Source organism: Aulostomus chinensis, chromosome 1, assembly GCF_037954235.1.
Source record: "Aulostomus chinensis isolate RoL2024-O1b breed Wild chromosome 1, RoL_Achi_v1.0, whole genome shotgun sequence".
Classification (NCBI taxonomy): domain Eukaryota; kingdom Metazoa; phylum Chordata; class Actinopteri; order Syngnathiformes; family Aulostomidae; genus Aulostomus; species Aulostomus chinensis.
Window position 1 is genome coordinate 49,390,433 of NC_141320.1, and position 26,239 is coordinate 49,416,671.

Here is a 26,239-nt window from a genome sequence, read left to right on the forward strand (position 1 = left end):
CCACTGCTGGCGCTCTCTTCAGTGCTTCTTGTTTCTGCCCTTTGTGTGTGAGCTCCTAGAGCAGCTGGTCCGCCCCCCCCCCCCTTTTCTATTCCTCTAATTTATTTTTTGATTTTCTATTTTTGTAATTCATCATCGATCTCGGCTCACGGTCGCTACACTCTTGACCTCCTGTGAGCCTTGAAGAGAGAGAAGCCACCTTTGTGTTGGAGAAGAGCAGCTTAGTCCAGGCAGCCAGCAGCCTGAGACCAGAGGGTAGCCAATCAACGCGCTTCCCTTCTTCATCGAGCGAATCTCAGCGAGAGCCACGGTCGACGAGGTGGAGGCTTTGGAGGCCGTCCTCCCACCAGTTCGTTGGAGAGGCGTCGTACATCGATGGGAGAATCCAGCTGAGAACGTAAGCCGGTTACGTTGGTTTTCACCGATTCAGGCCTGGACTCCTGTCTCGCTGCCAAACTCCGCCTGACTCCGTAGAGCTGGTCAGCCTCCACTCAGTCCTCTTCATTTGGTTGGAGGTCACCATCGTTCATCCTACACACCTTTCCACCTGCCTCTTAGCCGTCTACTTGAAGCTCAGATAAATCCAGGCTAATTCATACCTGCTACTCAATATGGGCCTTAATTACTCTGCTGGAATTATCACTCTGTCTTAAGTGTTTTCTTAATTGTATTAAATCCTCTTTAATTTCCAAGAAGTCTTCCAACTCATTCATTCATGCAAGCCACTGATCCACAAGACCTCATTGATGAGCTTCAACCTGAGACTGATTGTTTCTCATTGGACAAGACACCCATTCAATGAGACTCATTGTCAGTCCATTGAAATCTACTGGTGTTCCTGGTGAGTTGATTTAACAACATGAGCTGACAGAATCTACATTCAGGTAGGAACCACCACATCCAGGGGTCTGGACCTTTGAGCAGGCAGAGCCATCAAAGTAGCAGACTAAGCTAGCAGACATTAGCATTGAGAAGAAACTGATACCTGAGCCTACTTTTGGGTCTGGACCTTTGAGCAGGCAGAGCCATCAAAGTAGCAGACTAAGCTAGCAGACATTAGCATTGAGAAGAACCTGATACCTGAGCCTACTTTTGGGTCTGGTCAAGTGATGACACAATAATATGACATCATTGTCAGACTGACGCCTGCTCAACACTGACCAAACGCCGCCCTATTGCATTGTGGGAAATTTCTGCTTGGCTCGCGTCCATCAAAACACACAAAGAAATTTCTCCAGAATCAGTATGGATAGTGGATACAATTGATTCCACACTGGTTTCGGGTGCAGGTGTGGAATTTCAGACACAGTCTGTGTTTGTGTTGTTCATTCAGGGATTTTTCTTACAATTCCCAATCAAAGCCCCACATTGCTAATGAACTCAAAATGATGCTAACAGTAATGTAGTGATAGTTGCTAATAAACTAAGTGATGCTGACAGTCATGTGGTTAGAGTTTCGATTAACCTCAAAGTGATGCTGACAGTAATGTAGTAAGAGTTGCTTCGAACCTCAAAGTAATGCGACAGTGATTTCAGAAGAATTGCTAATGATCTAAAATGATGCGACAGTGATGTCGTAAGAATTGCTAATAAACTCAAAACGATGCAAACAGTAATGTATTGATAGTTGCTAATAAACTCAGTGATGCTTACAGTCATGTAGTAAGAGTTGCTAAAAACCACAAAATAATGCGACTGTGATGTCGGAAGAATTGCTCATGATCTCAAAATGATGCGACGGTAATCTAGTAAGAGCTGCTAATAAATTCAAAATGATGCTAACAGTAACGTAGTGATAGTTGCTCATAAACTCAGTGATACTTACAATAATGTAGTAAGAGTTTCAAACTCCCTCAAAATGACGCTGACAGTCATGTAGTAAGAGTTGCTACTAAACTCAAAATAATGCGACAGTGACGTCGGAAGAGTTGCTAATGAACTCAAAATGATGCTACAGTGATGTAGTAAGAGATGCTAAAAAACTAAAAATGATGCTGACGGTAATGTAGGAAGAGTTGAAACTAACGTTAAAATGATGCTACACTGTTGTCATAAGAATTGCTAATAAACTCAAAATGATGCTAACAGTAATGTAGTAAGTGTTTCGAACTACCTCAAAGTGATGCTGACAGTCATGTAGTCAGAGTTGCTTCGAACCTCAAAATAATGCGACAGTGATGTTGGAAGAATTGCTAATGGTCTCAAAATGATGCGACAGTGATGTAGCAAGAATTGCTAATGAACTCAAAATGATGCTAACTGTTATGGAATGAAAGTTTCGAATGGCCTCAAAGTGATGCTGACAGTCATATAGTAAGAGTTGCTACAAAACTCAAAATAATGCGACAGCGATGTCGGAAGAATTGCTAATGATCTCAAAATGATGCTACAGTGATGTTGTAAGAATTGCTAATGATATCAAAATGATGTGACGGTCATGTAGTAAGAATTGCTAATGAACTCAAAATAATGCCAACAGTAATGTAGCGATAGTTGCTAATAAACTCAGTGATGCTTACAGTAATGTCGTAAGTGTTTCGAACTACCTCAAAGTGATGCTGACAGTCATGTAGTTAGAGTTGCTACGAACCTCAAAATAATGCGACAGTGATGTCGTAAGAACTGCTAAGGAACTCAAAATGATGCTAACTGTAATGTAGTGAAAGTTTCGAATAACCTCAAAGTGATGCTGACAGTCATGCAGTAAGAGTTGCTACGAACCTCAAAATAATGCGACAGTGATGTCAGAAGAATTGCTAATGATCTCAAAATGATGCGACAGTGATGTAGTGAAAGTTTCGAATAACCTCAAAGTGATGCTGACAGTCACCTGGTTAGAGTTGCGAGTAACCTAAAAATGATGTGGAGAGTAATGTAGTCAGAGTTGCTAATAACCTCAAAATAATGCTACAGTGATGTCGGAAGAATTGTTAATGAACTCAAAGTGATGCTGACAGTCATGTAGTAAGAGTTGCTACGAACCTCAAAATAATACTACGGTGATGTCGTAAGAATTGCTAATGATATCAACATGATGTGACAGTGATGTAGTAAGACTTGCTAATGATCTCAAAATTATGCTACAGTGATGCCGGAAGAATTGCTAATGAATTCAAGAATGATGCTGACAGTAATGTAGTGATAGTTGCTAATAAACTCAAAGTGATGCTGACAGTAATTTATGAAGAGTTGCTAAAAACCTTAAAATAATGACACAGTAATGTAGTAAGAGTTGCTATGAAACTAAAAATAATGCGACAGTGATGTAAGAAGAATTGCTAATGATCTCAAAATGATGCGACAGTGATGTCGTCAGAATTGAGAGTCGGGGTTTTCCAAGTTGATCTCCTCCCACGCATGAATTCTCTCTGGTATCCTTCCACTTACTGCGAAGACGAGCCGTGGATGTATTGTCCTGAGCCCAGGGCTTGTCAGCTACCATGACCCTCAACTAAATGTGGCAGAAACCCTGCCCTCTTCATTTAGGGCTGGAAGGTGTGAGAGACACTGGGAGCTCATCGAGGCTACGTCCTCCACGGTCTCCTCAGGCATGCCAGCACAAGAGGAGACCGCCAACTGGCCGGGACAGGCGGTCACCGTTGTTGTTGTTGCCGCCGTGGTCGGCCTTTCTTTCTTTCTTTCTTTTTTTCACACGATCACAGGGGAGAGCGCGGATGCAGTCCCCCACTGTCAGAAATTATGCAGTTGAGATTCCCACATTTGGGGAATTCACCAGGGTCAGCACAGCCCCAGTGCAATGGCTGAGCCTCACCCGGGGAGAACCACCTTGCTGATCATGGTATCTCCCCTGCCAGGTAAGTATGACTCGCTGAGCTTAGGAACAGACATGAGCTCCAGGGACACAGCCTTCTGACTGACAGGCAGGGAGGCCGACACAGCGCCTGATCTTTCCTACCTTGTGCCAATCTGCCGCGTGCGCAGCCCCCTTTGTTTCTCACAACGATGTCGGATGTCGGATATCCCAAGCCCGGGAAGCTCGACCGATGCCGTTTTCAAGGCTCACCTTCTCGCTGGGGGCACCAGCGTGGCCTCTAACCGCACGCATCGTGCCTCGCAGTAAAAAAAACAATCTCCGTCCGCTTTCACCCTTGGATGGAGCGTCGCGACCATGAGAGCTGTCAACGCAAGCGGCCCAATTCCGAAAGACTGAAGGCAGCAAGCTGGGGTTTCACATTTCAACATCAAGTTCACAACCCATCTCTGGGCAAAACAGGCACATTGAAGGTTCAGGTCTTTCAGAGTGCATTCCAAAGCCTTTTGGGAAAGGCTCCGAGAGCAGTGCCGTCAGCGGACCTCCATCCTTATCTGGAGTGCAAACGGAGCCACAACTTGACGCCCAGCGGCAGCGCGGGCGGAAATCCAGCCCCGGCCTCATGTGCAGCACTCGAGAGTTGGCCTGAAGAGCACGGGATTTGCTCCTGACAAAAGGGGAGGGGCCCGCACTGTTCCTGGAAGGCCATTGCGGCCGCAGGCTGAGGAAAAGCTGCAGTGCAGGAGGAGAACCCTGGTCCGGCTTTGGGTGGAGCAGGTGAGCGAGTGCCTGGGGGAGGCTTGTTTTATTTCCGAAGAGAAATGCGGGGCATTGCACCACTCCTGGAAACACTGCAATACCAGGTTGATGCGTGGAAAGGACGGAGCAAGCTCCCGCTCCATCTCCCTGTTCCAAAAAGATATTTAATATATGGTTCCCGGATAGGGAACGTACCAGATATTAAACTGATAAGAACAGATACTACACTTGATCTTAGCCAAAAGGCCGAGAAGCGATGCCTGTCAGCCACCCGACGTGAGAGCCAGCACCCCCGGTACAGCCAATCCCGGCCGCGGCTGTGGGCAGGAACTGCAACATTTTGGGTGGCGACACAAAATGCAGTGCCATAAACACTACATCTGGCACACTGGTTGTCCCCACTGCTATCCAAAGCAAAGGCAATCGGTGCCTTCACCCTGCTATGCTAGTGGGGCGACTCAAAGTAAAACAAAGCGGTGTTCAAAGCCACAAGCCAGCGACTCATCCTGGAGTCGGGGTTTTCCAAGTTGATCTCCTCCCACGCATGAATTCTCTGGTATCATTCCACTTACTGCGAAGACGAGCCGTGGATGTATTGTCCTGAGCTCAGGGCTTGTCAGATACCATGACCCTCAACTAAATGTGGCAGAAACCCTGCCCTCTTCATTTAGGGCTGGAAGGTGTGAGAGATACTGGGAGCTCATCGAGGCTACGTCCTCCGCGGTCTCCTCAGGCTGGCCAGCACAAGAGGAGACCGCCAACTGGCCGGGACAGGCGGTCACCGTTGTTGTTGTTGCCGCCGTGGTCGGCCTTTCTTTCTTTCTTTCCTTTTTTCACACGATCACAGGGGAGAGCGCGGACGCAGTCCCCCACTGTCAGAAATTATGCAGTTGAGATTCCCACATTTGGGGAATTCACCAGGGTCAGCACAGCCCCAGTGCAATGGCTGAGCCTCACCCGGGGAGAACCACCTTGCTGATCATGGTATCTCCCCTGCCAGGTAAGTATGACTCGCTGAGCTTAGGAACAGACATGAGCTCCAGGGACACAGCCTTCTGACTGACAGGCAGGGAGGCCGACACAGCGCCTGATCTTTCCTACCTTGTGCCAATCTGCCGCGTGCGCAGCCCCCTTTGTTTCTCACAACGATGCCGGATGTCGGATATCCCAAGCCCGGGAAGCTCAGGCACATTGAAGGTTCAGGTCTTTCAGAGTGCATTCCAAAGCCTTTTGGGAAAGGCTCCGAGAGCAGTGCCGTCAGCGGACCTCCATCCTTATCTGGAGTGCAAACGGAGCCACAACTTGACGCCCAGCGGCAGCGCGGGCGGAAATCCAGCCCCGGCCTCATGTGCAGCACTCGAGAGTTGGCCTGAAGAGCACGGGATTTGCTCCTGACAAAAGGGGAGGGGCCCGCACTATTCCTGGAAGGCCATTGCGGCCGCAGGCTGAGGAAAAGCTGCAGTGCAGGAGGAGAACCCTGGTCCGGCTTTGGGTGGAGCAGGTGAGCGAGTGCCTGGCGGAGGCTTGTTTTATTTCCGACGAGAAATGCGGGGCATTGCACCACTCCTGGAAACACTGCAATACCAGGTTGATGCGTGGAAAGGACGGAGCAAGCTCCCGAGCCATCTCCCTGTTCCAAAAAGCAATTTAATATATGGTTCCCGGATAGGGAACGTACCAGATATTAAACTGATAAGAACAGATACTACATTTTATCTTAGCCAAAAGGCCGAGAAGCGATGCCCGTCAGCCACCCGACGTGAGAGTCAGCACCCCCGGTACAGCCAATCCCGGCCGCGGCTGTGGGCAGGAACTGCAACATTTTGGGTGGCGACACAAAATGCAGTGCCATAAACACTACATCTGGCACACTGGTTGTCCCCACTGCTATCCAAAGCAAAGGCAATCGGTGCCTTCACCCTGCTATGCTAGTGGGGCGACTCAAAGAAAAACAAAGCGGTGTTCAAAGCCACAAGCCAGCGACTCATCCTGGAGTCGGGGTTTTCCAAGTTGATCTCCTCCCACGCATGAATTCTCTGGTATCATTCCACTTACTGCGAAGACGAGCCGTGGATGTATTGTCCTGAGCTCAGGGCTTGTCAGATACCATGACCCTCAACTAAATGTGGCAGAAACCCTGCCCTCTTCATTCAGGGCTGGAAGGTGTGAGAGATACTGGGAGCTCATCGAGGCTACGTCCTCCGCGGTCTCCTCAGGCTGGCCAGCACAAGAGGAGACCGCCAACTGGCCGGGACAGGCGGTCACCGTAGTTGTTGTTGCCGCCGTGGTCGGCCTTTCTTTCTTTCTTTCCTTTTTTCACACGATCACAGGGGAGAGCGCGGACGCAGTCCCCCACTGTCAGAAATTATGCAGTTGAGATTCCCACATTTGGGGAATTCACCAGGGTCAGCACAGCCCCAGTGCAATGGCTGAGCCTCACCCGGGGAGAACCACCTTGCTGATCATGGTATCTCCCCTGCCAGGTAAGTATGACTCGCTGAGCTTAGGAACAGACATGAGCTCCAGGGACACAGCCTTCTGACTGACAGGCAGGGAGGCCGACACAGCGCCTGATCTTTCCTACCTTGTGCCAATCTGCCGCGTGCGCAGCCCCCTTTGTTTCTCACAACGATGCCGGATGTCGGATATCCCAAGCCCGGGAAGCTCAGGCACATTGAAGGTTCAGGTCTTTCAGAGTGCATTCCAAAGCCTTTTGGGAAAGGCTCCGAGAGCAGTGCCGTCAGCGGACCTCCATCCTTATCTGGAGTGCAAACGGAGCCACAACTTGACGCCCAGCGGCAGCGCGGGCGGAAATCCAGCCCCGGCCTCATGTGCAGAACTCGAGAGTTGGCCTGAAGAGCACGGGATTTGCTCCTGACTAAAGGGGAGGGGCCCGCACCGTTCCTGGAAGGCCATTGCGGCCGCAGGCTGAGGAAAAGCTGCAGTGCAGGAGGAGAACCCTGGTCCGGCTTTGGGTGGAGCAGGTGAGCGAGTGCCTGGCGGAGGCTTGTTTTATTTCCGACGAGAAATGCAGGGCATTACACCACTCCTGGAAACACTGCGCGGACGCAGTCCCCCACTGTCAGAAATTATGCAGTTGAGACTCCCACATTTGGGGAATTCACCAGGGTATCCAAAGCCCGGGAAGCTCGGCCGATGCCGTTTTCAAGGCTCACCTTGTCGCTCGATGAACCAGCGTGGCCTCGAGCCGCATTAGAATTGCTAATGAACTCAAAATGATGCTAAAAGTAATGTTGTGAAAGTTTCGAATAACCTCAAAGTAATGCCGACAGTCATGTAGTAAGAGTTTCTATGAACTTCAAAATAATGCGACAATGATGTCGGAAGAATTGCTAATAATCTCAAAATAATGCGACAGTGATGTCGGAAGAATTGCTAATGAACTCAAAATGATGCTGACGGTAATTTTGGAAAAGTTGAAACTAACCTCAAATTGATAATACAGTGATGTCGTAAGAATTGCTAATAAACTCAAAATGATGCTAACAGTAATGTCGTGATAGTTGCTAATAAACTCAGTGATGCTTACAGTAATGTAGTAAGTGTTTCAAACAACCTCAAAGTGATGCTGACAGTCATGTAGTAAGAGTTGCTACTAACCTCAAAATAATGCAACAGTAATGTAGTAAGAATTGCTAATGAACTCAAAATGATGCTGACAGTAATCTAGTGAGAGCTGCTAATAACCTCAAAATGATTCTGACAGTAATGTAGTGAGAGCTGCTAATAACGTCAAAATAATGCAACAGTAAAGTAGAAAGAGTTGCTACGAACCTCAAAATAATGCGATAGTGATGTCGGAAGAATTGCTAATGATCTCAAAATGATGCGACAGTGATGTAGTAAGAATTGCTAATGAACTCAAAATGATGCTAACAGTAATGGAGTGAAAGTTTTGAATAACCTAAAAGTGATGCTGATAGTAATGTAGTAAAAGTTGCTACGAACCTCAAAATATTGCGACAGTGATGTCGGAAGAATTGCTAATGAACTCAAAATGATGTTAACAGTAATGTAGTGATAGTTGCTAATTAACTCAGTGATGCTTAAAGTAATGTAGTCAGTGTTTCGAACAACCTCAAAGTGATGCTGACAGTCAGTTAGAAAGAGTTGCTTAAAATAATGCAACAGTAATGTAGTAAGAGTTGCTAACAACCTCAAAATAATGCGACAGTGATGTCAGAAGAATTGGTAATAACCTCAAAATGATGCTGAAAGTGATGTCGGAAGAATTGCTAATGAACTTAAAATGATGCTAACTGTAATGTAGTGATAGTTGCTAATCAACTCAGTGATGCTTACAGCAATGTAGTAAGTGTTTCGAATAACCTCAAAGTGATGCTGACAGTCATGTAGTAAGAGTTGCTACGAAACTCAAAATAATGCTACTGTGATGTCGTAAGAATTGCTAATAAACTCAAAATGATACTAACAGTAATGTAGTGAAAGTTTCGAATAACCTCAAAGTGATGCTGACAGTCATGTGGTTAGAGCTGCGAGTAACCTAAAAATGATGATGACAGTGATGTCGTAAGAATTGCTATTGAACTCAAAACGATGCTAACAGTCACGTGGTGATAGATGCTAATAAACTCAGTGATGCTGACAGTAATGTAGTAATAGTTGCTAATAACCTCAAAATGATGCGACAGTGATGTCGTAAGAATTGCTAATGAACTCAAAATGATGCGACAGTGATGTTGTAAGAATTGCTAATGAACTCAAAATGATGCTGACGGTAATCTAGTAAGAGTTGCTAAAAAACTCAAAATAATGCGAAACTGATGTCGTAAGAATTGCTAATAAACTCAAAATAATACTGACATTATTGTAGAAATAGTTGCGACGAACCTCAAAATGATGCTACCGTGATGTTCTAAGGATTGCTAACAAACTGAAAGTGATGCTGACAGTAATGTAGTGAAAGTTTCGAATAACCTCAAAGTGATGCTGACAGTCTTAGTAATAGTAATTAGTAATATTTGCTACGAACCTCAAAACGATGCTACAGTGATGTAATTAAAGTTACTAATGATCTCAAAATGATGCTGAGAGTGATGTCGTAAGATTTGCGAATAACCTCAAAAAATGCTACAGTGATGTAGGAAGAGTTGCTAACGACCTCAAAAACAATGCTACAGGGATGTAGGAAGAGTTGCTAATAACCTCAAAATAATGCGACAGAGATGTCGTAAGAATTGCTAATGAAATCAAAATAATGCTAACAGTAATGCAGTGAAAGATTCGAATAACCTCAATGATAATAATGAACTCAAAATGATGCTGACAGTGATGTAATGAGAGTATCTACTAATTTCAAAAAGATGCGAAAGTGATGTCATGAGAGTTGCTTCTAACCTAATAAATGATGCGAAAGTGATGTGGTGAGAGTTGCTACTATCCTCAAAATGATGCTACAGTGATGTAGTGAGAGTTTCGATGAACCTCAAAATGATGCTCCAGTGATGTACTGAGAGTTGCTTAAAACCTTAAAATGATGCTGACAGTCATGTAGTGAGAGTTGCTACTATCCTCCAAATGATGCTACAGTTATGTAGTGAGAGTTTCGATGAACCTCAAAATGATGCTCCAGTGATGTACTGAGAGTTGCTTAAAATCTCAAAATATTGCGACAGTGATGTGGTGAGAGTTGCTTCTGTCACGACCCGGCTCAGAAATCGTGACATCGAAGGAGGGAGACGCAGACTAAACGTGAAACACAACTAATAATTTATTATTAGTAACGCAAAATCAACACAAGGCAAACCATAACGTACAGTGGAGTGTGGTTATCAGTAGTGTCAGTGGTGAGTGCGAGTGTGTGCATGAGTGTACAGGGGGTGTATGTGTGCGGTGTGATGGATGCAGAGAACTAAACAAGACATAACTCAAGAAACACAACCATCGCTCCGACGTGGGCCAGGAGGAGTGAGCGAGAGACAACCGGCCAGGTTGATCGCCTGCTTTATAGCTGGGAGACGCCGGGCCCAGGTGCTCCCAATTAGTCAGCAGCTCCGCCCCATGAAGCTCGAACCTGAGAAGGGAAGGAAGTCAAAAATAATGCAACGCCCCCATGCCCGTGACCATGGGGACGTGACACTACGAACCTCAATATGATGCTCCAGTAATGTAGTGAGAGTTGCTACTAATCTAAGACATGATGCTCCAGTGATGTAAAAAGAATTGCTACAAACCTAAGAAATGATGCAACAGTGATTTAGTGAGAGTTGCTTAAAACCTCAAAATGATGCTACAGTGATGTAGTGAGAGTTGCTACGAAGCTCAAAATGATGCTACAGTGATATCGTAAGAGTTGCTAAAAATCTCAAAATGATGCTTCAGTGATGTTGTGAGAGTTGCTAAAAACCTCAAAATGATGCTCCAGTGATGTAGTGAGAGTTGCTTCAAACCTTAAAATGATGCTGACAGTCATGAAGTGAGAGTTGCTACTTTCCTCAAAATGATGCTACAGTGAAATAGTAAGAGTTGCTAAAAATCTCAAAATGATTCTTCAGTGATGTGGTGAGAGTTGCTAAAAACCTCAAAATGATGCTACAGCAATGTAGTGAGAGTTACTTAAAACCTCAAAATGATGCTACAGTAATGTAGTGAGAATTGCTAAAAACCTCAAAATGATGCTGTCAGTAATGTAGTGAGAGTTGCTACGAACCTCAAAATGATGCTACAGTGATGTGGTGAGAGTTGCTACGAACCTCAAAATGATGCTACAGTAATGTAGTGAGAGTTGCTACGAACCTCAAAATGATGCTAACAGTAATGTAGTGAGAGTTGCTACGAACCTCAAAATGATGCTACAGTGATGTGGTGAGAGTTGCGAAAAACCTCAAAATGATGCTACAGTAATGTAGTGAGAGTTGCTAAAAACCTCAAAATGATGCTACAGTGATGTAGTGAGAGTTGCTACTAACCTCAAAATCATGCTCCAGTGATGCAGTAAAAGTTGCTTGAAACCTTAAAATGATGCTGACAGTCATTTAGTGAGAGTTGCTACTATCCTCCAAATGATGCTACAGTGATGTAGTGAGAGTTGCTACTATCCTCCAAATGATGCTACAGTGATGTAGTGAGAGTTGCTACTATCCTCAAAATGATGCTACAGTTATGTAGTGAGAGTTGCTTAAAATCTATGAATGATGCTACAGTGATGTGGTGAGAGTTGCTAAAAATCTCAAAATGATGCTTCAGTGATGTAGTGAGAGTTGCTACTTATCTCAAAATAATGCTACAGTGATGTAGTGAGAGTTGCTAAAACCCTAAAAATGACACTGACAGTAGTGTAGTGACAGTTTCTGCTTAACTCAAAATAAAGCTACAGTAATGTAGTGAGAGTTGCTACAAACCTCAAAATGATGCCAAAGTGATGTCATGAGAGCTGCTACGAACCTCAAAATGATGCTAAAGTCATTTAGTGAGAGTTGCTAAAAACCTAAAAATGATACTGACAGTAATGTAGTGTGAGTTTCTGTTAACTCAAAATAATGCTACAGTGATGTAGTGAGAGTTGCTACCAACCTCAAAATGATGCTGATAGTGATATAGTGAGAGTTGCTAAAAACCTCAAACTGATGCTACAGTGATGTAGTGAGAGTTGCTACTAATCTCAAAATGATGCTGACACTCATGAAGTGGGAGTTTCAAAAATCCTCAAAATGATGCTACAGTGATGTAGTGAGAGTTGCTACTAATCTCAAAATGATGCTGACAGTGATGTAATGAGAGTTGCTACTAACCTAAGAAATGATGCCACTGTGATGTGGTGAGAGTTGCTAAAAACCTCAAAATGATGATTACAGTAATGTATTGAGAGTTGCAACTCACCTAAAAATGATGCTACAGTGATGTAGTGAGAGTTGCTAAAAACCTAAGAAATGATGCTGCAGTGATGTGGTGAGAGTTGCTAAAAACCGCAAGATGATGCAACAGTAATGTCGTGAGAGTTGCTACGATGCTCAAATGATGCTACAGTGATGTAATAAGAATTGCCACTAACCAAACAAATGATGCTACAGTGATGTAGTGAGAGTTGCGAAAAACCTCAAAATGATGCCACAATAATGTAGTGAGAGTTGCGACTAACCTCAAAATGATGCTGATAGTGATGTCATGAGAGTTGCTACGAACCTCAAAATGATGCTGAAGTGATGTAATGAGACTTGCTACTAACCTAAGAAAGGATGCTACAGTGATGTGGTGAGAGTTCTACGAACCTCAAAATGATGCTGACAGTAATGTAGTGAGAATTGCTACGAACCTTTAAATGATTCGACAGTGGTGTAGTAAGAGTTACTACTATCCTCAAAATGATGCTTCAGTGATGTAGTAAGAGTTGCTACGAACCTCAAAATGATGCTACAGTGATGTGGTGAGAGTTGCTACGAACCTCAAAATGATGCTACAGTAATGTAGTGAGAGTTGCTACGAACCTCAAAATGATGCTAACAGTAATGTAGTGAGAGTTGCTACGAACCTCAAAATGATGCTACAGTGATGTGGTGAGAGTTGCGAAAAACCTCAAAATGATGCTACAGTAATGTAGTGAGAGTTGCTAAAAACCTCAAAATGATGCTACAGTGATGTAGTGAGAGTTGCTACTAACCTCAAAATCATGCTCCAGTGATGCAGTAAAAGTTGCTTGAAACCTTAAAATGATGCTGACAGTCATTTAGTGAGAGTTGCTACTATCCTCCAAATGATGCTACAGTGATGTAGTGAGAGTTGCTACTATCCTCCAAATGATGCTACAGTGATGTAGTGAGAGTTGCTACTATCCTCAAAATGATGCTACAGTTATGTAGTGAGAGTTGCTTAAAATCTATGAATGATGCTACAGTGATGTGGTGAGAGTTGCTAAAAATCTCAAAATGATGCTTCAGTGATGTAGTGAGAGTTGCTACTTATCTCAAAATAATGCTACAGTGATGTAGTGAGAGTTGCTAAAACCCTAAAAATGACACTGACAGTAGTGTAGTGACAGTTTCTGCTTAACTCAAAATAAAGCTACAGTAATGTAGTGAGAGTTGCTACAAACCTCAAAATGATGCCAAAGTGATGTCATGAGAGCTGCTACGAACCTCAAAATGATGCTAAAGTCATTTAGTGAGAGTTGCTAAAAACCTAAAAATGATACTGACAGTAATGTAGTGTGAGTTTCTGTTAACTCAAAATAATGCTACAGTGATGTAGTGAGAGTTGCTACCAACCTCAAAATGATGCTGATAGTGATATAGTGAGAGTTGCTAAAAACCTCAAACTGATGCTACAGTGATGTAGTGAGAGTTGCTACTAATCTCAAAATGATGCTGACACTCATGAAGTGGGAGTTTCAAAAATCCTCAAAATGATGCTACAGTGATGTAGTGAGAGTTGCTACTAATCTCAAAATGATGCTGACAGTGATGTAATGAGAGTTGCTACTAACCTAAGAAATGATGCCACTGTGATGTGGTGAGAGTTGCTAAAAACCTCAAAATGATGATTACAGTAATGTATTGAGAGTTGCAACTCACCTAAAAATGATGCTACAGTGATGTAGTGAGAGTTGCTAAAAACCTAAGAAATGATGCTGCAGTGATGTGGTGAGAGTTGCTAAAAACCGCAAGATGATGCAACAGTAATGTCGTGAGAGTTGCTACGATGCTCAAATGATGCTACAGTGATGTAATAAGAATTGCCACTAACCAAACAAATGATGCTACAGTGATGTAGTGAGAGTTGCGAAAAACCTCAAAATGATGCCACAATAATGTAGTGAGAGTTGCGACTAACCTCAAAATGATGCTGATAGTGATGTCATGAGAGTTGCTACGAACCTCAAAATGATGCTGAAGTGATGTAATGAGACTTGCTACTAACCTAAGAAAGGATGCTACAGTGATGTGGTGAGAGTTCTACGAACCTCAAAATGATGCTGACAGTAATGTAGTGAGAATTGCTACGAACCTTTAAATGATTCGACAGTGGTGTAGTAAGAGTTACTACTATCCTCAAAATGATGCTTCAGTGATGTAGTAAGAGTTGCTACTACCCTAAGAAATGATGCTCCAGTGATGTGGTGAGAGTTGCTAAAAACCTCAAAATGATGCTGACAGTAATGTAGTGAGAGTTTCTGCTAAACTCAAAATAAGGCTACAGTGATGTAGTGAGAGTTTCAACTATTCTCAAAATGATTCTTCAGTGATGTAGTGAGAGTTGCTACTAACCTCAAAATGATGTTACACTGATGTGGTGAGAGTTCTACGAACCTCAAAATGATGCTCAAGTGATGTAATGACAGTTGCTACTAATTTAAAAATGATGCTAAAGTGATGTAATGAGAGTTGCTCCGAACCTAAGAAATGATGCGACAGTGATGTAGTGAGAGTTACTAGGATGCTCAAAATGATGCTGACAGTAATGTAGTGAGAGTTGCTTAAAACCTAAAAATTGATGCTAAAGTCATGGAGTGAGAGTTGCTACGAACCTCAAAATGATGCAGTGATGAAGTAAGAGTTGACACTATCCTCAAATTGATGCTTACAGTAATGTAGTGAGAGTTTCTTCTTAACTGAAAATAAAGCTACAGTTATGTAGTGAGAGTTTCTTCTTAACTGAAAATAAAGCTACAGTGATGTAGTGAGAGTTTCTTCTTAACTGAAAATAAAGCTACAGTGATGTAGTGAGAGTTTCTTCTCACATAAGAAATGATAATCAAGTGATGTAATGAGAGATGCTACGAACCTAAGAAATGATGCTACAGTGTTGTAGTGAGAGTTGCAACTAATGTCAAAATGATGCTAAAGTGATGTAATGAGAGTTGCTAAAAACCTCAAAATGATGCTACAGTGATGTAGTAAGAGTTGCTCATGACATCAAAATGATGCTACAGTGATGTGGTGAGAGTTGATAGTAATTTCAAAATCATGCCAAAGTGATGTAATGAGAGTGGCTACTTACTTAAGAAATGATGCTACAGTGATGTGGTGAGAGTTGCTACGAACCTCAAAATGATGCTACAGTAATGTATTAGGTTGCTAAAAACCTCAAAATGATGCTACAGTGATGGAGTGAGAGTTGCTACGATCCTCAAAATGATGCTACAGTAATGTATTAGGTTGACTAAAAACCTCAAAGTGATGCTCCAGTGATGCAGTAAGAGTTGCTTAAAACCTTAAAATGATGCCACAGTGATGTGGTGAGAGTTGCTACTAACCTAAAAAATGATGCTACAGTCATGTAGTGAGAGTTGCTAAAAACCTCAAAATGATGCTGACAGTGATGCAATGAGAGTTGCTACTAACCTAAGAAATGATGCCACAGTGATGGGGTGAGAGTTGCTACTAATCTCAAAATGATGCTAAAGTGATGCAGTAAGATTTGCTTAAAACCTTAAAATGATGCTGACAGTCATGTAGTGAGAGTTGCTTAAAATCTCAAAATGATGCGACAGTGATGTGGTGAGAGTTGCTACTATCCTTCAAATGATGCTACAATGATGTAGTGAGAGTTGCTTAAAATCTCAAAATGATGTGACAGTGATGTGGTAATAGTTTCAAAAAACTCAAAATGATGCTCCAGTGATGTAGTCAGAGTTGCTACGAACCTCAAAATGATGCTGACAGTCATGAAGTGAGATTTGCTACTATCCTCAAAATGATGCTACAGTGATGTGGTGAGAATTGCTAAAAATCTCATAATGATGCGAAAGTGATGTGATGAGAGTTGCTCAAAACCTCAAATGATGCTGTCAGTAATGTAGTGAGAGTTGCTACGAACCTCAAAATGATGCTCCAGTGATGTAGTGAGAGTTGCTACGAACCTCAAAATGATGCTACAGTAATGTAGTAGGAGTTACTAAAAATCTAAAAATGATGTGAAAGTGATGGGGGGAGAGTTGCTAAAATCCTCAAAATGATGCTACAGGATGTAGTGAGAGTTGCCACGAACCTCAAAATGATGCTACAGTAATGTAGTGAGAGTTGCTACGAAGCTCAAAATGATGCAACAGTAATGTGGTGAGAGTTGCTTAAAACCTCAAAATGATGCTACAGTGATGTAGTGAGAGTTGCTACGGACCTGAAAATGATGCTCCAGTGATGCAGTAAGAGTTGCTTAAAACCTCAAAATGATTCTACAGTGATGTGGTGAGAGTTTCTTAAAATCTCAAAATGATGCGACAGTGATGTGGTAAGACTTGCGAAAGACCTCAAAATGATGCTGACAGTAATGTGGTGAGAGTTGCTAAAAATCTCAAAATGATGCTAAAGTGATATAGTGAGAGTTGCTACGAACCTCAAAATGATGCTCCAGTGATGTGGTGAGAGTTGCTACTATCCTCCAAATGATGCTACAGTGATGTAGTGAGAGTTGCTTAAAATCTCAAATGATGCAACAGTGATGTAGAGAGAGTTGCTACGATCCTCAAAATGATGCTACAGTAATGTATTAGGTTGCTAAAACCTCAAAATGATGCTACAGTGATGTAGTGAGAGTTGCTACGAACGTCAAAATGATGCTCCAGTGATGTGGTAAGAGTTGCTAAAAATCTCAAAATGATGCTGTAAGTAATGAAGTGAGACTTGCTACGAACCTCAATAATGCTACAGTAATGTTGTAAGTGTTGCTAAAAATCTCAAAATGATGCTAAAGTGATGTGGTGAGAGTTGCTAAAATCCTCAAAATGATGCTACAGTGATGTAGTGAGAGTTGCCACGAACCTCAAAATGATGCACCAGTAATGTAGTGAGAGTTGCTCCGAACCTAAAAATGATGCGACAGTAATGTGGTAAGAGTTGCTAAAAATCTCAAAATGATGCTAAAGTGATGTGGTGAGAGTTGAAAAAAAAAATCAAAATGATGCTGTCAGTAATGTAGTGAGAGTTGCTACGACCCTCAAAATGATGCTACAGTGATGTAGTGAGAGTTGCTAAAAACCTCAAAATGATGCTACAGTGATACAGTGAGAGTTGCTACTCATCGAAGAAATGATGCTAAAGTGATGTAGTGAGAGTTGCTTCAAATCTCAAAATGATGCTACAGTGATGTGGTGAGAGTTTCTTAAAATCTTAAAATGATGCGACAGTGATGTTGTGAGAGTTGCAAAAGACCTCAAAATGATGCTGACAGTAATGTGGTGAGAGTTGCTACGAACCTCAAAATGATGCTCCAGTGATGTGGTGAGAGTTGCTTCTATCCTCCAAATGATGCTACAGTGATGTAGTAAGAGTTGCTTAAAATCTCAAATGATGCTACAGTGATGTAGTGAGAGTTGCTACGGACCTCAAAATGATGCTCCAGTGATGCAGTAAGAGTTGCTTAAAACCTCAAAATGATGCTGACAGTAATGTAGTGAGAGTTGTTAAGAACCTCAAAATGATGCTACAGTGATGTGGTGAGAGTTGATAGTAATTTCAAAATCATGCCAAAGTGATGTAATGAGAGTTGCTACTTACTTAAGAAATGATGCTACAGTGATGTGGTGAGAGTTGCTACGAACCTCAAAATGATTCTACAGTGATGTAGAGAGAGTTGCTATGATCCTCAAAATGATGCTACAGTAATGTATTAGGTTGCTAAAAACCTCAAAATGATGCGACAGTGATGTAGTGAGAGTTGCTACGATCCTCAAAATGATGCTACAGTAATGTATTCGGTTGACTAAAAACCTCAAAATGATGCTCCAGTGATGCAGTAAGAGTTGCTTAAAACCTTTAAAAATGATGCTGACAGTCATGTAGTGACAGTTGCTACTATCCTCCAAATGATGCTACAGTGATGTCGTGACAGTTGCTAAAAATCTCAAAATGATGTGACAGTGATGTGGTAATAGTTTCAAAAAACTCAAAATGATGCTCCAGTGATGTAGTAAGAGTTGCTACGAACCTCAAAATGATGCTGACAGTCATGAAGTGAGATTTGCTACTATCCTCAAAATGATGCTACAGTGATGTAGGAAGAGTTGCTAAAAACCTCAAAATGATGCTGCAGTTATGTAGTGAGAGTTGCTACTAATCTAAGAAATGATGCTAAAGTGATGTGTTGAGAGTTGCTTCAAATCTCAAAATGATCCTCCAGTGATGCAGTAAGAGTTGCTTAAAACCTTAAAATGATGCCACAGTGATGTGGTGAGAGTTGCTACTAACCTAAAAAATGATGCTACAGTCATGTAGTGAGAGTTGCTAAAAACCTCAAAATGATGCTGACAGTGATGTAATGAGAGTTGCTCCTAACCTAAGAAATGATGCCACAGTGATGGGGTGAGAGTTGCTACTAATCTCAAAATGATGCTAAAGTGATGTAATGAGAGTTGCTACTAACCTAAGAAATGATGCTACAGTGATGTGGTGAGAGTTGCTACTAACCTCAAAATGATGGTGACAGTCATGTAGTGAGACTTGCTGCTAACCTTAAAATGATACTGACAGTGATGTCGTGAGAGTTTCTTCGAACCTCAAAATGATGCTACAGTGATGTAATGAGAGTTGCTACAAACCTAAGAAATGATGCCACAGTGATGTAGTGATAGTTGCTAAAAACCTAAAAATGAGGCTCCAGTAATGTCGTGAGAGTTGCTACTATCCTCAAAATGATGCTAAAGTTATATGGTGAGAGTTGCTACTAATCTCAAAATGATGCTGAAAGTGATGTCGTGAGAGTTTCTACGAACCTCAAAATGATGCTACAGTGATGTGGTGAGAGTCGCTACAAACCTAAGAAATGATGCCACTGTGATGTAGTGAGAGTTGCTACTAATCTCAAAATGATGCTAAAGTGATGTTGTGACAGTTGCTATGTACCTAAGAAATGATGCTACAGTGATGTGGTGAGAATTGTTACCGACCTCAAAATGATGCTAGAGTGATGTGGTGAGAGTTGCTACTAATCTCAAAATGATGCTAAAGTGATGTTGTGAAAGTTGCTATGTACCTAAGAAATGATGCTACAGTGATGTGGTGAGAGTTGTGACCGACCTCAAAATGATGCAAGAGTGATGTCGTGAGAGTTGCTACTAACCTAAAAATGATGCTTACAGTGATGTCGTGAGAGTTGCTACTATCCTCAAAATGATGCTGAAAGTGATGAAGTGAGAGTTGCTACGAACCTCAAAATATTGCGACAGTGATGTCGGAAGAATTGCTAATGAACTCAAAATGATGCAAAAAGTAATGTAGTGATAGTTGCTAATCAAGTCAGTGATGCTTACAGTAATGTAGTAAGTGTTTCGAATAACCTCAAAGTGATGCTGACAGTTGTGTCGTAAGAGTTGCTACGAACCTCAATAAAATGCGAGAGTGATGTCGGAAGAATTGCTAATGATCTCAAAATGATGCGACAGTGATGTCGTAAGAATTGCTAATGAACTCAAAATGATGCTACAGTGATGTCGTGAGAATTGCTCATTAACTCAAAAGGATGCGAACAGTAATGCAGTGATAGTTGCTAAAAAACTCAAAGTGATGCAGACAGTAATGTACTAAGAGTTGCTACGAACCTCAAAATAATGCGACAGTGATGTCAGAAGAATTGCTAATGATCTCAAAATGATGCGACATTGATGTAGTAAGAATTGCTAATGAACTCAAAATGATGCTAACAGTAATGGAGTGAAAATTTCGAATAACCTCAAAGTGATGCTGACAGTCATGTAGTAAGAGTTGCTACGAACCTCAAAATAATGCGACAGTAATGTAGTAAAAGTTGCTACGAACGTCAAAATATTGCGACAGTAATGTAGTAAAAGTTGCTACGAACCTTAAAATAATGCAACAATAATGTAGTAAGAGTTGCTACGAACCTCAAAATAATGTGACAGTGATGTAGTAAGAATTGCTAATGAACTCAAAATGATGCTAACAGTAATGGAGTGAAAATTTCGAATAACCTCAAAGTGATGCTGACAGTCATGTAGTAAGAGTTGCTACGAACCTCAAAATAATGCGACAGTAATGTAGTAAAAGTTGCTACGAACCTCAAAATAATGCGACAGTGATGTCGGAAGAATTGCTAATGATCTCAAGATGATGCCAACAGTAATGTAGTGATAGTTGCTAAGAAACTCAGTGATGCTTAAAGTAATGTAGTAAGTGTTTCGAACAACCTAAAAGTGATGCTGTCAGTCATTTAGTAAGAGTTGCTAATGAACTCAATTTAATGCTACAGTGATGTCGTGAGAATTGCTCAACAACTCAAAATAATGCTAACAGTAATGGAGTGAAACTTTCTAATAACCTCAAAGTGATGCTGACAGTCATTTAGTAAGAGTTGCTACGAAACTCAAAATAATGCGACAGTAATGTAGTAAAAGTTGCTACGAACCTCAAAATATTGCGACAGTGATGTCGGAAGAATTGCTAATGAACTCAAAATGATGCTAACAGTAATGTAGTGATAGTTGCTAATTAACTCAGTGATGCTTACAGTCATGTAGTAAGTGTTTCGAACAACCTAAAAGTGATGCTGTCAGTCATTTAGTAAGAGTTGCTAATGAACTCAATTTAATGCTACAGTGATGTCATGAGAATTGCTCGACAAATCAAAATGATGCTAACAGTAATGTAGTGATAGTTGCTAAAAAACTCAAAGTGATGCTGACAGTAATGTAGTAAGAGTTGCTACGAACCTTAAAATAATGCAACAATAATGTAGTAAGAGTTGCTACGAACCTCAAAATAATGTGACAGTGATGTAGTAAGAATTGCTAATGAACTCAAAATGATGCTAACAGTAATGGAGTGAAAGTTTCGAATAACCTCAAAGTGATGCTGACAGTCATGTAGTAAGAGTTGCTACGAAACTCAAAATAATGCGACAGTAATGTAGTAAAAGTTGCTACGAACCTCAAAATATTGCGACAGTGATGTCGGAAGAATTGCTAATGAACTCAAAATTTTGCTAACAGTAATGTGGTGATAGTTGCTAATTAACTCAGTGATGCTTAAAGTCATGTAGTAAGTGTTTCGAACAACCTAAAAGTGATGCTGTCAGTCATTTAGTGAGAGTTGCTAATGAACTCAATTTAATGCTACAGTGATGTCATGAGAATTGCTCAATAACTCAAAATGATGCGAACAGTAATCTAGTGATAGTTGCTAAAAAACTCAAAGTGATGCTGACAGTAATGGAGTAAGAGTTGCTACGAATCTGAAAATAATGCAACAATAATGTAGTAAGAGTTGCTACGAACCTCAAAATAATGTGACAGTGATGTCAGAAGAATTGCTAATGATCTCAAAATGATGCGACAGTGATGTAGTAAGAATTGCTAATGAACTCAAAATGATGCTAACAGTAATGGAGTGAAAATTTCGAATAACCTCAAAGTGATGCTGACAGTCATGTAGTAAGAGTTGCTACGAACCTCAAAATAATGCGACAGTAATGTAGTAAAAGTTGCTACGAACCTCAATATATTGCGACAGTGATGTCGGAAGAATTGCTACTGAACTCAAGATGATGGTAACAGTAATGTAGTGATAGTTGCTAAGAAACTCAGTGATGCTAAAAGTAATGTAGTCAGAGGTTCGAACAACCTCAAAGTGATGCTGACAGTCATTTAGTAAGAGTTGCTAATGAACTCAATTTAATGCGACAGTGATGTAGTAAGAATTGCTAATGAACTCAAAATGATGCTAACAGTAATGGAGTGAAAATTTCGAATAACCTCAAAGTGATGCTGACAGTCATGTAGTAAGAGTTGCTACGAACCTCAAAATAATGCGACAGTAATGTAGTAAAAGTTGCTACGAACCTCAAAATAATGCGACAGTGATGTCAGAAGAATTGCTAATGATCTCAAAATGATGCGACAGTGATGTAGTAAGAATTGCTAATGAACTCAAAATGATGCTAACAGTAATGGAGTGAAAGTTTCGAATAACCTCAAAGTGATGCTGACAGTAATGTAGTAAGAGTTGCTACGAACCTCAAAATAATGCGACAGTAATGTAGTAAAAGTTGCTACGAATGTCAAAATATTGCGACAGTAATGTAGTAAAAGTTGCTACGAACGTCAAAATATTGCGACAGTGATGTCGGAAGAATTGCTAATGAACTCAAGATGATGCTAACAGTAATGGAGTGAAAGTTTCGAATAACCTCAAAGTGATGCTGACAGTCATGTAGTAAGAGATGCTACGAACCTCAAAATAATGCGACAGTAATGTAGTAAAAGTTGCTACGAACGTCAAAATATTGCGACAGTGATGTCGGAAGAATTGCTAATGAACTCAAGATGATGCTAACAGTAATGTAGTGATAGTTGCTAAGAAACTCAGTGATGCTTAAAGTAATGTAGTAAGTGTTTCGAACAACCTAAAAGTGATGCTGTCAGTCATTTAGTAAGAGTTGCTAATGAACTCAATTTAATGCTACAGTGATGTCGTGAGAATTGCTCAACAACTCAAAATAATGCTAACAGTAATGGAGTGAAACTTTCTAATAACCTCAAAGTGATGCTGACAGTCATGTGGAAAGTGTTGCTACGAACCTCAAAATATTGTGACAGTGATGTCGGAAGAATTGCTAATGAACTCAAAATGATGCAAAAAGTAATGTAGTGATAGTTGCTAAGAAACTCAGTGATGCTTACAGTAATGTAGTAAGAGTTTCAAACAACCTCAAAGTGATGCTGACAGTCATTTAGTAAGAGTTGCTACGAAACTCAAAATAATGCGACAGTAATGTAGTAAAAGTTGCTACGAACCTCAAAATATTGCGACAGTGATGTCGGAAGAATTGCAAATGAACTCAAAATGATGCTAACAGTAATGTAGTGATAGTTGCTAAAAAACTCAAAGTGATGCTGACAGTAATGTAGTAAGAGTTGCTACGAACCTCAAAATAATGTGACAGTGATGTCAGAAGAATTGCTAATGATCTCAAAATGATGCGACAGTGATGTAGTAAGAATTGCTAATGAACTCAAAATGATGCTAAGAGTAATGGAGTGAAAGTTTCAAATAACCTCAAAGTGATGCTGACAGTCATGTAGTAAGAGTTGCTACGAAACTCAAAATAATGCGACAGTAGTGTAGTAAAAGTTGCTACGAACCTCAAAATATTGCGACAATGATGTCGGAAGAATTGCTAATGAACTCAAAATGATGCTAACAGTAATGTGGTGATAGTTGCTAATTAACTCAGTGATGCTTAAAGTCATGTAGTAAGTGTTTCGAACAACCTAAAAGTGATGCTGTCAGTCATTTAGTGAGAGTTGCTAATGAACTCAATTTAATGCTACAGTGATGTCATGAGAATTGCTCAATAACTCAAAATGATGCGAACAGTAATCTAGTGATAGTTGCGAAAAAACTCAAAGTGATGCTGACAGTAATGTAGTAAGAGTTGCTACGAACCTGAAAATAATGCAACAATAATGTAGTAAGAGTTGCTACGAACCTCAAAATAATGTGACAGTGATGTCAGAAGAATTGCTAATGATCTCAAAATGATGCGACAGTGATGTAGTAAGAATTGCTAATGAACTCAAAATGATGCTAACAGTAATGGAGTGAAAATTTCGAATAACCTCAAAGTGATGCTGACAGTCATGTAGTAAGAGTTGCTACGAACCTCAAAATAATGCGACAGTAATGTAGTAAAAGTTGCTACGAACCTCAATATATTGCGACAGTGATGTCGGAAGAATTGCTAATGAACTCAAAATGATGCTAACAGTAATGTAGTGATAGTTGCTAAGAAACTCAGTGATGCTAAAAGTAATGTAGTCAGAGTTTCGAACAACCTCAAAGTGATGCTGACGGTCATTTAGTAAGAGTTGCTAATGAACTCAATTTAATGCGACAGTGATGTAGTAAGAATTGCTAATGAACTCAAAATGATGCTAACAGTAATGGAGTGAAAATTTCGAATAACCTCAAAGTGATGCTGACAGTCATGTAGTAAGAGTTGCTACGAACCTCAAAATAATGCGACAGTAATGTAGTAAAAGTTGCTACGAACCTCAAAATATTGCTACAGTGATGTCGGAAGAATTGCTCATAATCTCAAAATGATGCGAACAGTAATGTAGTGATAGTTGCTAAAAAACTCAAAGTGATGCTGACAGTAATGTACTAAGAGTTGCTACGAACCTCAAAATAATGCGACAGTGATGTCGTAACAATTGCTAATGAACTCAAAATGATGCTCACAGTAATGGAGTGAAAATTTCGAATAACCTCAAAGTGATGCTGACAGTCATGTAGTAAGAGTTGCTACGAACCTCAAAATAATGCGACAGTCATGTAGTAAAAGTTGCAACGAACGTCAAAATATTGCGACAGTAATGTAGTAAAAGTTGCTACGAACGTCAAAATATTGCGACAGTGATGTCGGAAGAATTGCTAATGAACTCAAGATGATGCTAACAGTAATGGAGTGAAAGTTTCGAATAACCTCAAAGTGATGCTGACAGTCATGTAGTAAGAGATGCTACGAACCCCAAAATAATGCGAGAGTAATGTAGTAAAAGTTGCTACGAACGTCAAAATATTGCGACAGTGATGTAGGAAGAATTGCTAATGAACTCAAGATGATGCTAACAGTAATGTAGTGATAGTTGCTAAGAAAATCAGTGATGCTTAAAGTAATGTAGTAAGTGTTTCGAACAACCTAAAAGTGATGCTGTCAGTAATTTAGTAAGAGTTGCTAATGAACTCAATTTAATGCTACAGTGATGTCGTGAGAATTGCTCAACAACTCAAAATGATGCTAACAGTAATGGAGTGAAACTTTCTAATAACCTCAAAGTGATGCTGACAGTCATGTAGTAAGTGTTGCTACGAACCTCAAAATAATGCGACAGTAATGTCGTAAAAGTTGCTACGAACCTCAAAATATTGCGACAGTGATGTCGGAAGAATTGCTAATGAACTCAAGATGATGCGAACAGTAATGTAGTGATAGTTGCTAAGAAACTCAGTGATGCTTACAGTAATGTAGTAAAAGTTTCGAACAACCTCAAAGTGATGCTGACAGTCATTTAGTAAGAGTTGCTTCGAAACTCAAAATAATGCGACAGTAATGTAGTAAAAGTTGCTACGAACCTCAAAATATTGCGACAGTGATGTCGGAAGAATTGCTAATGAACTCAAAATGATGCTAACAGTAATGTAGTGATAGTTGCTAAAAAACTCAAAGTGATGCTGACAGTAATGTAGTAAGAGTTGCTACGAACCTCAAAATAATGTGACAGTGATATCAGAAGAATTGCTAATGATCTCAAAATGATGCGACAGTGATGTAGTAAGAATTGCTATTGAACTCAAAATGATGCTAACAGTAATGGAGTGAAAGTTTCGAATAACCTCAAAGTGATGCTGACAGTAATGTAGTAAGAGTTGCTACGAACCTCAAAATAATGCGACAGTAATGTAGTAAAAGTTGCTATGAACCTCAAAATATTGCGACAGTGATGTCGGAAGAATTGCTAATGAACTCAAAATGATGCTACAGTGATGTCGTGAGAATTGCTCAACAACTCAAAATGATGCTAACAGTAATGTAGTGATAGTTGCTAAAAAACTCAAAGTGATGCTGACAGTAATGTAGTAAGAGTTGCTACGAACCTTAAAATAATGCAACAATAATGTAGTAAGAGTTGCTACGAACCTCAAAATAATGTGACAGTGATGTCAGAAGAATTGCTAATGATTTCAAAATGATGCGACAGTGATGTAGTAAGAATTGCTT

General features: G+C 40.8%; 5 non-coding genes across 5 annotated transcripts; all 5 read right to left on the reverse strand.

The window, feature by feature from the left end:
* Positions 1-3,659: 3,659 nt before the first annotated feature.
* LOC147272037 (U1 spliceosomal RNA) lies at positions 3,660-3,823 on the reverse strand. The gene has a single exon (XR_015116908.1). It is a non-coding gene; the product is annotated as a U1 spliceosomal RNA (small nuclear RNA).
* Positions 3,824-4,598: 775 nt separating this feature from the next.
* Positions 4,599-4,789, reverse strand: LOC147272038 (U2 spliceosomal RNA). Its single transcript, XR_015117265.1, has one exon. It is a non-coding gene; the product is annotated as a U2 spliceosomal RNA (small nuclear RNA).
* Positions 4,790-5,375: 586 nt separating this feature from the next.
* Positions 5,376-5,539, reverse strand: LOC147272039 (U1 spliceosomal RNA). The gene has a single exon (XR_015116654.1). It is a non-coding gene; the product is annotated as a U1 spliceosomal RNA (small nuclear RNA).
* A 542-nt stretch (positions 5,540-6,081) lies between these two features.
* Positions 6,082-6,272, reverse strand: LOC147272040 (U2 spliceosomal RNA). Its single transcript, XR_015116440.1, has one exon. It is a non-coding gene; the product is annotated as a U2 spliceosomal RNA (small nuclear RNA).
* A 586-nt stretch (positions 6,273-6,858) lies between these two features.
* On the reverse strand, positions 6,859-7,022 carry LOC147272041 (U1 spliceosomal RNA). Its single transcript, XR_015116655.1, has one exon. It is a non-coding gene; the product is annotated as a U1 spliceosomal RNA (small nuclear RNA).
* Positions 7,023-26,239: the final 19,217 nt, after the last annotated feature.